This window comes from Grammomys surdaster, unplaced genomic scaffold (genome assembly GCF_004785775.1).
Source record: "Grammomys surdaster isolate TR1022 unplaced genomic scaffold, NIH_TR_1.0 144, whole genome shotgun sequence".
Classification (NCBI taxonomy): domain Eukaryota; kingdom Metazoa; phylum Chordata; class Mammalia; order Rodentia; family Muridae; genus Grammomys; species Grammomys surdaster.
Window position 1 is genome coordinate 8,625,388 of NW_021604602.1, and position 11,002 is coordinate 8,636,389.

The window sequence follows — 11,002 nt, forward strand, 5'->3', positions numbered from 1 at the left end:
TGGGGGTTACTGTACTTCAGCAGGAAGTATCCCAAAATGCTAGTGCCTCCGTTAAACCCCTTTGCCCTACACCACTGCTGTACCCACCCCCCACCTCCATACTCCATCCTCCGATCCGCTCATGACCCTTACATCCTTCTATTCCCAAGTTTGTACGGAAAGTCAAGCCTTCCCACAAAACAGCCCAGCACACACATTTCCTCAAGTTCAATTCTTTTTCTGTTCCAATAAAATTGATACAGAGTGTATTTGTTTGCTAAGGCTACCAGAACAAAGTGCCCCAGACTTGGTGGCTTAAAATTGTCTCCTCTTGGAACTGGAGAGATGGCCTAGAGGTTAAGACATGTTTTTCCAGAGGTCCTGAGTTCAATTTCCAGCTACAGTCATCTATAGTGAAATCTGGTGCCCTCTTCTGGCGTACAGGTATATATGCAGACAGAACACTGTATACCTAAAAAATAAACCTTAAAAATAAATAAATAAATAAATAAATAAATAAATAAATGGGCCGAGCAGTGGTGGCATATGCCTTTAATCCCAGCACTTGGGAGGCAGAGGCAGGTGAATTTCTGAGTTCAAGGCCAGCCTGGTCTACAGAGTGAGTCCAGAACAGCCAGAGGTACACAAGAAACCCTGTCTCAAAAAACAAAAAACCAACAAAAAAAATTGGGGACTGGAGAGATGGCTCAGCAGTTAAGAGCTCCGACTGCTCTTCCAAAGGTCCTGAGTTCAAGTCCCAGAAACCACATGGTGGCTCACAACCATCTGTAATGGGATCTGATGCCCTCTGCTGGTGTGTTTGAGGAGAGCTACAGTGTACTCATCATATACATTAAATATAAATTTTTTAAAAACTAATTTTGTGATCTAAAGGCTGGAAGTCAAGGTTGTGAGCAAGGTCATTGCTCCTGAGGTCTCTTGCCTTCTGCCTCAAAGGGTACTCTGTGTGTGTGTGTGTGTGTGTGTGTGTGTGTGTGTGTGTTCTCCGGGTCTTTTAAGGACACAGCCGTAGTATAGTAGATTAGCGCCTTTCCTAATGACTTCATGCTACCATAGTCAGTGGAATGCTCAGGTCTTCCAGGAGCCCAGAGAGCATTAACCAGTGAGCACGTGGTGAGTGCCTGGTGCCTCAGTGGTTCTGTGGCCATCAGTGCACCAGGTGTACCTATTTACTTCTCAAGCATCCAGCCGACTTCAGATTTAAATTGGACATTAACAGCTGGGAAACATTACACATGGTGTGCCTCAGGGGTCCTGGCGACAGCATAATTAAAATGAGTTTTCCTACATCCCAAATGCACAGGCGACTTTGTCCGCCTTGTTTTGTCCCTTCCATCTTTTTCTCTTGATATCTCTGTTTCCAAACCTGACCTGGTTTTTTACTGCTCTTGCCTGTCCCTTGCCAGTTTACCATGTCCCTGGCAAGTATCTCTTCCAGTGGCTCTTGCCCACCTGACACACTCCAGGGAAAAGGGAGACGACCTTTCCCGCAGCCTCTTTGGCTGTTGCTGGCAGCTCTTTCAAGTTCCCTGCGTCCTTTTTAAAAAGGTTTGGATACTCTTTCACTCCGGAGTCTCTTCCTCATTTCTGCTTTCTCCAGGATACAACCTGGCATTGAAAGTCCACTCCATCTGGCCTGCGATAATCTGAAAGTCCCTGGTTTCTGTTAAATCCTAGTGCTTAGTGTGACAGCATCAAATAGAAATACTGGCTCAGAACTGTAATCCCAGCAATTGAGAGGATCATGGGCTAAAAGCCTACCTCAGCAACACACAGAGTTTGAGACCTAGGGTACATATGGCCTGTTTCAAGAAACAATAAATTGTTTCTTTCAGATTGGAAGGATTTTTTTTGTTTTTGTTTTTTTGTTTTTCGAGACAGGGTTTCTCTGTGTAGCCCTGGCTGTCCTGGAACTCACTCTGTAGACCAGGCTGGCCTTGAACTCAGAAATCCACCTGCCTCTGCCTCCCAAGTGCTGGGATTAAAGGCGTGTGCCACCACCGCCCGGCAAGGATTATTTTTGTTAACAATAAAACGTTAGAAAAATAAAATAACCCTACAGAAAAGCTATCCTTTCACTTACTCCAGTGAAACAGTATTGAACTGCCATTGGCTGTTCTCTGTATGGTATTAGAACCTTGATATTTTCCCATATTTTACCTTCATACTTGATCATACCATCATGATTTCTACTGTGAGAAACACAGAGGATGATGGAGCATTATAACTTAAACTCAAAGGTCCCTCTGATTCTTTTTTTTTTTTTTTTTAAGACCAGGCTGGCCTTGAACTCACAGAGGTCCCCTGAGTGTTAGAATTAAAGGTGTGTGTCACCTCGTCTGGCCTTCCCTCTGATTCTTAAGCCTCGGTTAACTGTTATCAGTAAGTTCACAGTCATTGTGTCTCATACCTTTAATCTCAGCACTTGGGAGGCAGAAGCAGGCAGATCTCTGAGCATTTGAGATAAGCCTGGTCTACACACAGTGACTTCCAGAACAGCCAGGAGTACATAGAGAAACCCTGTCTCAAAAAAAAAAAAAGACATAAAATAAGGTAACAGGATGGTGCCTGGTGGGCCATCTACCCTTAGTCTAGGTCATGCTGCTTGCCAGATTTAATTCCTGGCTTTCACACCATCATATACCATGAATGTTCGTGGAGAACAGCACTGAGAGCTCCTTTGCATATCCAGTGGGTATGTATGTCATGGCTCATCTGTCATTTCCCAGTTATCAGATATGACCTTCCATAAGCTCTCCCTTTAAGATACCATACACACCTGCAATGCCACAGACCAAGTGCAAATGCCCAAGATAGCTGCCAACCAGAAGAGGGCAGCTCTGCCATCCTAAGGAGCAGGGTGAGGGAGCCCACACTCCTGAGCAGAATAGCCAGGAGGGGGCGCCCGCCGCTGAGTGAATCGAGATCATGGGGATAGCCGGCTGGCCTTTGGTCTGCATTCGCCTGTATCAAATGGGCCATTGAAACGGACATCTTGGTTTACAAAGAAAACAAAAGCCTATTTTATTCTTTGCAAATGTTTTGACATTTGTATTTTCCATTGTCCTACAGACTTGTAGAGTTTCCGAGGGCTGTAAGGATATCATCTACTAAATAAATGTATATTTCCTTAATAATGGTGCTTAGCTGGTAAGGGGGAAGTGCTGGGCTGCCCTTTGCTTATTTTTCCAGGGCACCTGTCTCACCCCTGACAGTTGGTGAGCCACAGTCTATCTTGACTTATTCGACAACAAGACATACTTTTATTTTTCTGAGACAGATTTCTCATGTTGTAACTCTGGCTGGCTTGGAACTTGCTCTATAGACCAGGCTGTCCTCGAACTCAGAGAGATCTAAATGCCTTTGCCTCTGGAGTACTGAGATCAAAGGTGTGCAGCACCACAACTCCACAGCTACCTTGACTCGGAACATCCTTATTTCCCATCTCAATATTCTTCGATGTAGTTAAAAACCATGAAAGAAGATAAGAGAAAGGAAAGCAACAGAACCGAATGCATTCGGAGCACAGAGGCAATCTCTTAGCACTTCGAACCATTTATGATATTTCCTTATGGCAGCTTGAATTCCTGTGTGTCAGTATTTTCGAGAAAAACGTAGTTGGCACACATAATCACATACCGATAGATGCACCACACTTTCATATACACACATTTACATACTTGCTCTTAAAAAAAAACCAAATGGGATTAAATTTTCTATTTTCAATGTTTTTTGTTTGTTTTTGAGACAGGGCCTCACTCTGTAACAACTGTGGGCTGCTCAGTCAGCAGGTTCTTTCAATGTCTGTTCTCAGATCTTGAGGTTTTAGTTACTGACATCCTACCAGACACATTGGAAGATGCCTCTTCTTTTTCCCAGTGAACCAGTAGTTACTGTTACTGCCAGTCTCTCTCAGAGAGCAACTGTGGCTGAGTTCTTAGCTCTAGCATCTAAGTTTTAGCATCTTAGCTCATAACGAGGGACAGTGGGTGTATTATGTTTTTAACGTCAATTCGACACAAACTAGGGAGCCTCACCTGAAGAACTGTCCCGATTGCTTTGATTGATGTGGGAAGACCCATGGGGCCAGCACCTTCTGGTAGCAGCCCAGATACAAAGGATGCTTCAGGAGGAAGGCAGGCCATCTGGCTTTTCCCCCTTGGCCTTCCCTGGTGCAGCTGAGTTAATCTGCCTTGCTGTGGCCACTGCAGGTTCCCTCTCTGACATCAGAACATGCTTTCATCTTGGACTAGGGACTGGGGTTGATGAGACACCCACCTTGTGGACTGAGTGAGTACAGGTTATCTGGCTGTCCCCCAGTGAGACAGCCATTGTGAAATTCCTTCCACTGCTGAAGCACCCAGCCTCATGGAACAAGAAACTACCTGGTTTTCAGCTCTCATGTATGACTCTGCTAGTGCTACTATTTTAAGCTGACTTAAATTCTCATGCTTGCCTGTGTGTGTGTGCGCGTGTGTACGCACACATGCCTGTACGTGCCATTGGTTATGTTTCTCTAGAGAACTCTGACTATGCAGAGTTTGAGAGTCAAGGCAGTTTCAACAGGTGCAATGGTATCGTCATTCTTCCAGGTGAACTTATGATGTCATCACACTTTTCTGCGCCCTTGGTAGTTCTACAGGTGTGCTTGGGAGTGCTCCCCACAGAGAACATGGTGGGTGTTGTTCCCTACACATTCCAGTATCCTTTGGAACCTAGCCACAGGCTCTCTGCAGATGCCAGGGAGACGCTGGGAAGCTCGCTCCCCTTCCAGAGGGCCAGGTTCTCAAGCCAAGCTGGAAGCTGTGTTCCTGTGGAATACAGAGCCTGGGTCCCATTAATTGTTTCTTATATGTGGATGCTGATGTCTCCCAAATTCACATTGGCCTCTATGCCCCAGCGATGGTTTTGGGAGGTGCTGCCACTGGGAGTCCTCATGGGTGGGGTCAGTCAATGCTTATATGAGAGGGGCCTGGAAAGCTAGCTCAACAACATGGGAAAAGGCAACGAGAAAGTTCTATGAACCAGAAAGGAGCCTCTTTATCTTGGACACCTCAGCCTCCAGCACTGCGGGCAGCATATTTCTATTATCAACCAGCCAGTCGGTGGTATGTTCTTAAACTTTTTGAGAAAACTTGCTGGGTAGTGGTAGCACACACCTTTGATTCCAGCGCTCAGGAGGCAGGGAGGTGGATCTCTGAGTTTGGGGCCAACCTGGTCTACAGAGTGAGTTCTCGGATAGACAGGGCTACACAGAGAAACCCTGTCTCAGAAAACGAAACAAAAAACAACAAACATAGGAGAGACAAAGAGACACAGAGAGACAGAGACAACTTTGTGTATGGGTATTTTGCCTGCATGTATGTTTATACACCACGTTTATGTCTGGTACCTACAGAGTCCAGAAGGTGTTGTCTGATTCCCTTAACTGTAGTTGCAGATGGTTAAACGATGCTTTGTGGGTTCTGGGAATTTAACCCAGGTCCCCTGCAAGAGCAACCAGTGCTTTTAACCATGCAGCAACTTCTTCAGCCCCTCTGGCATTTCCTTATGGCAGCTTGACTTACGACACACTATGCTAGGTATTTGTTTTATTGTTTTGGTTTAGGGGCAGAGAATCCTTCTATCTTATGACTCTGAATGCTGTTTACTTTGACTGGTTTCATCATTTTCCCAGGTGTTCCCCTTGCATTTCCTTGACTTATTAAATTCTGCCCACAATGGCAACATTGTTTCTTTCTCTGTTTTAAAGATTTTAATGGTATAGGCTAATGTAACAAACATGATGTTAGTCTAAATGCCCAAAGACAGAGAGCAGAGGAAGTTGGTCACGGGTCATCCAGATAGTGGGATGTGAGAAAGCTACTGTGCCAACACTCCAGAAAACATTAAGGATTTGAGGGGTTGTGGCATCTGACAAATGACAAATATAGGATGTGGACTCCAATCCAGATTTCAAAAGAGAAGCAAAAGTATATGCACTTGTAGACAAAGATGGTGAAAACCAGGCATAGCAGCATGGACCTGTAGTCCCAGTAGTGGGGGGGGGGGGGGGGGAGAGAAAATATTATTTTCCAGGCCAGACTGGGCTACAGAGTGAGGCCTTAGAGAGACTTGGGGAAGGAAAGGGAAGGAGGAAGACAGAAAAGGGTACCTGTGTGGTAGGTCAGGCCTGGGGTTGAGTCTCGAGTTCCCTCCTTGTTCCTTTCAGTTCACTCTGAGCCTCCAATACCCAGGGCAGACTGCATTTGCCTCCCTCAGTCTTCATGTGTGTTCAGAAAACGATTAGCTGTTGTTCACCAACAAAACTATTACCTATTGTTCACCCTAAAAGAAGGCAATACATCATAAAGATCACAGGATCTAAATGCAGAAATTCCCAAAGGGCCCGAATAGAAGCACCCAGAACTAACTACTGTCCCTATGACCTTGGGTCTGGCAGAGAGCTCAGAGATATACAGATCAGAAAGATACAAGCTGGTAAGCAGACAGAGCAGAATACAGAACCAGCCTTTGTCTTTTATTTTGCTTGTTTGCTTTCTTTCTTTCCTTTTCTTTTTTCTTTCTTTCTTTTTTCTTTCAAGACAAGGTTTTTCTCTGTATAGCCCTAGAACTCACTCTGTATACTAGGCTGGTGAGATCCACCTTCCTCTGCCTCCTGAGTGCTGGGATTAAAGGAGTGTGCTACTACTGCCCTGCTTCTGCTGGGTTTTCATTCTGAGCTGTCTCACCTAGGCCTTTCAGTCATCCAAAAGTCACCAAGCTGAGAACATTTGTGGTCCTGGACTGCAGCTACCTGGGGCTAATGTTGTGGCTTAAGAGCTACTAGGGCAAAGGAAGGCCTGATATAAATCTTTAGGGACACTGGACCTTCCAGACCTTGCTAGGACTGCCCTTCCTTGTGGCTATTCCACACAGTCCTCAGGCTCACTTATAACTCCTCCATGACCTACCACCTTCCTGCTTCCCGCACAGTATCTGACAGCATACCCTAGAACTGCGTCCTAGTTCCTGAAGAATACCTACCCCTCTAGGGCAAGCAGTCCATTCCTGCATCTCCAGGATTTGACACTGGTTTGAGAATAACTGAATGAGCCAATGAGTGCATCTCTGAACCTTGCAACTCCAGGGGCCTATCAGGTCTTGAGGATGCCTTCAATGGCACCTCCTGGTAGTACTGGGAACAGTCAGCATTAGTGGTTTAGCCCTGCTCCATGCCAGCCACCCAGCAGGGCATCCACATGGATGCCTCCATTCACCAAATTGATTTATGATGCTCAGGTTCTTGCCTAACTAGGTCAGACATAAAATAAACCAGGAAATGTATAGATACAGGAGGTGCCTGTGAACTTCTAACCTCTTGGTGGTTTTCAAAGGACAGTTCTTCAACCACAAGCAGCTCGTTCTTATTCCAAACACTATTAGGAGAAAAGAGCCTAAAAAGCTACATTAAGATTAACAGGGCAGGGGGAAGGGGGGCTGGAGAGCTGGGTCAGTGGTTAAGAGCACTGACTGCTCTTCCAGAGGTCCCAAGTTCAATTCCCAGCAACCACATGGTGGCTCACAACCATCTGTAATGTGATACGATGCCCTCTTCTGATGTGTCTGAAGAGAGTGACAGTGTACTCACATACATAAAATTAAATCTTTTAAAAAAGATTAGCAGATGGACTGGGCATGGAGGCACTCAGGAGGCAGAGGTGGACTGATGTCTGTGAATTCCAGGCCTGCCTATTCTACATAGGGTTCAGCACAGCCAGGGCTACGTAGAGAAACTCTATCTCAAAAACAAACAAGCAAGCAAGCAAGCAACAACAACAGAAAACCATGAAAGAGGCCATGGAGGAAGACTGGAACCCTTTCCTTACCTGGCATAACCTAAGGAATAGAGTATGAAACCAAGCTGTGGAATATAGCCAAGAGCAGAGTGGACGCCAGAAATGGGCATGCGACATGTGGCCAGGTAAACTTTGCTCACCGGTTCATTTCTATTCTTGGGAGTTCTTTTTCTTCCTTTTAAAATTAATTTGTGTGTGTGTGTGCGCGGACACACACATTTCACTTTTGTAGACCGTGTCTACACTATGCTCAGCTCAGAAAGACCCAGGGTCCAGTGCTCTGCCATGAGCCTTGCTGTTCACAGCCTCTCCCTGCACACCCGCTTGGCTTCTGAAGGTTACCTGGGTTCCGGGATACAGCATTCCTTTCCCCGAAGAAGGCATGCATGACCCACACTCCATGTGAGCAGTGTATCTTCCATGTGTGAATTTTCTGTCTCTGGCTTCTTGATAGTGAGTGGCTCAGCTATACAGGCCGGAGCTGAGTCTGAAACCCTGTCTCTGCCACAGCAAGGCTGACTGGGATGTAGAATATGAACTACATTATCACAGAACCACAGGCTATCCAGGGTTTTGGCAACTCATCAGTTAACACTGCAAAGGAGGATGGACCAGAGAACAGCAGAAGGCTCCATGCCTAGTGCCCACCAGAGCTCCTTCACTAAATACATGCATGTGAGTCTGGTACACCCCAAGCATGGTCAGAGGCCTGAAGTCCCTGTGGTTCCTGTGCCCTGGACTTACTGAAAGGTCCCTGGACTCTGAGGGAGTACCTTCAGACATGGGCCATGTCATGCCTACACTATGTACTATGTACATGTAAGCTGTATCACATCCTCATGCTGGGTTCATAGCACTTTAACTCAAGCTAAACAGATCAGTACTTTCCCAGGAATGTGTGGTCTGGAGCACCAGCTAGGCAGATCAGATCCCCATTGTGCCGGCTGAGGGGGAAACCCAGTCAGAATCTGTGGGCCTGTAGGAAGCTGGCTAAAACCTCCACTTCCTGCGAATGCCCGAGGTCTTTTCTGGAGCCCAAAATTTAATCACTACCAACAAACGAATGCCTGCTGTTGAGCAGGCTGCTTGTTGTCAGGTCTTAACAGTGGTTTATATGTGGTGACTTGGGACTACCGGGCTCTGAAGGTCCCTGTCCTTGGGCCCTTTCCCCAGTCACTCCCGTTGTTCACAGAGGCTCATCCTGAACTAAGTTCTCATTTTAAAGGAAAAGTTGTAGGGCAATGCTACACATTCGGAAGGGTGGGAGTTACATCACACCTCAGTCGCAGGAAGATGTGTTTCCCGGCTTTCAAGGAACTTGTCTTGGGACCTACGGTTTACAAAAGGAGGATAGAGACGGCGTAATTTTCAAATACAGAGAGGCCAAAGATCCAAATAACAGGTCTGGTGGAACAGATTAAACTGCTATCTACTCACTTAGAAAACAATAGTCACCACTTATCTGTCTCCATGCACACACACACACACACACACACACACACTCTACTGCTTTCCCTTAGCGCAGCATGGCATGTACCTCACTTTCCTCCCGTGTAAAGTGAGAATGGGCAGACATATGTCATATTCATTGAGAACCTACAATGGTATCTAGTACAAGATGGCACAGCTCAACCAAGGCCACTGGTGCCAAGCCCCAGTGTGCGCAGCTGATCCGCTCATCTCCTCCCTTGACCCTGGCTGCAGTGCCTGCCTGGTGCACACAGACACAACTCATCAGGCAGCCCATTCTTCTGCCTGCAAATGCACCCGTGCTCTGTCCCCAGCACTGTATGCCAATTGCTGAGGTCAGTGGATGCTTGTCCTTTGCTTCCAATCAAAGGCGGCCTGTCCACCAAGGCTGAGGGAGCTCAGTGAACACAGGCTCCGGTTTCCTAGGTACAAGTCTCACTACTGGCCCCAATAGGGCTGCAATGTCAGACAATATTCATCTCAGCTGGTCACAGACTGACAGACCCTCTGGACTTTGTTTTACCACCCCAATGAGTGAGGAACAGGAGGAAAACACAGGTCTCCTTGTTCTCTTCAAAGCGGGACTCTGGCTTTAAGCAGCTGCAGCTGTTTGCAGCTCCCATCTTGGAGTTACAGCAGGAGGCTGCCTCTGACAGAGGAGCTCCAAATGCAGTTGGCAGGGGGTGGGGTGTCATAGCTGAGGAGGGACCACCCCCACAAGGCCTGGGAAGAAGCACAGAAAGCAGGATTACTGGGTAAACCTGAAGGGAAGGAGGGACAGCCAGGTCAGATCGCTTTGAGTTAGAATTGTTTCAATAAACTTACTGGTAGATAATAAGACACAGAACCTAGAGGGAGAAAGGCAATTGTGTAAAGCTGTGTGGATACAAAGAAACAAGACATGCCAGAAAAGCTTTTTCCTAAATTTGTTGACTTTGACCAAAGACAGCCAAAAAGATGGGGAGGGACATCTGCGTCTTGGAGCTTCTTCCTAAGCCCCAGAGCCTGGCCGGTCTTCGCAAGGCCATGCCTGGAATCCTCTGTCTGTTGGGCCCTGCAGTCTGATCGCCCACCCGCCCCTCCTTTTGGCCCAAGTTCACTGTGAACAACGCAGAACGCACCCTGTACCAAATATTTGCTGTGATGGTCTTGAGAAAAGCTTAAAAATAAATAAAGCACTGCCGAAAGGAGGAGGAGGCTGGATGGGAGGAGGTTGCTGCATGGGGCAGCTAGGAGGGACAGATGGTGGCTGAAAACTCCTCAAGGAATAAGGGTGGGTGGGGCCTACAGTGTGAGAGTGAGCCAGGAGGCCTTAGGGGCCTGTGCGGGGACACACAGGATGGCAACCGGATGAGAGTCACCGGGGTACACGGGCATGTTCTAGGCCCGCGCGGTCCGCCGCAGCAGGGAGCGTGAGGGCTCGTAGACCTAGCCACTCCCGCAGCCATCGCGTCGCTCGCCTGAGTCCCTGAGAGAGGGCACAGCCTGTGCGCAGCCGCGCGCGCTCGCTCCCGCGGCTGGGCGCCGGAGACGCCCTGGGGCGCGCGCCTCACTTCCGGTAGGCGGTGATTGGGTGCGCCGCGCGAGCCCTGCCCTGTCGGCCAATAAGCGGCGCGGTGCGGTAGGGGGCGGGGCGCGGGCGCAGCCTGGACACCGCCCGCGGGCCTGCCGGACTCCCGCCGCCCGCCGGCGCC

At 47.7% G+C, this 11,002-nt stretch overlaps 1 protein-coding gene across 1 annotated transcript in view; it reads left to right on the forward strand.

Annotated features, from left to right (window-relative positions):
- Pacs2 (phosphofurin acidic cluster sorting protein 2) overlaps nt 1-11,002 on the forward strand; it is a 72,183-nt gene that overhangs the window by 554 nt on the left and 60,627 nt on the right. The gene's annotated exons all lie outside the window — the stretch shown is intronic.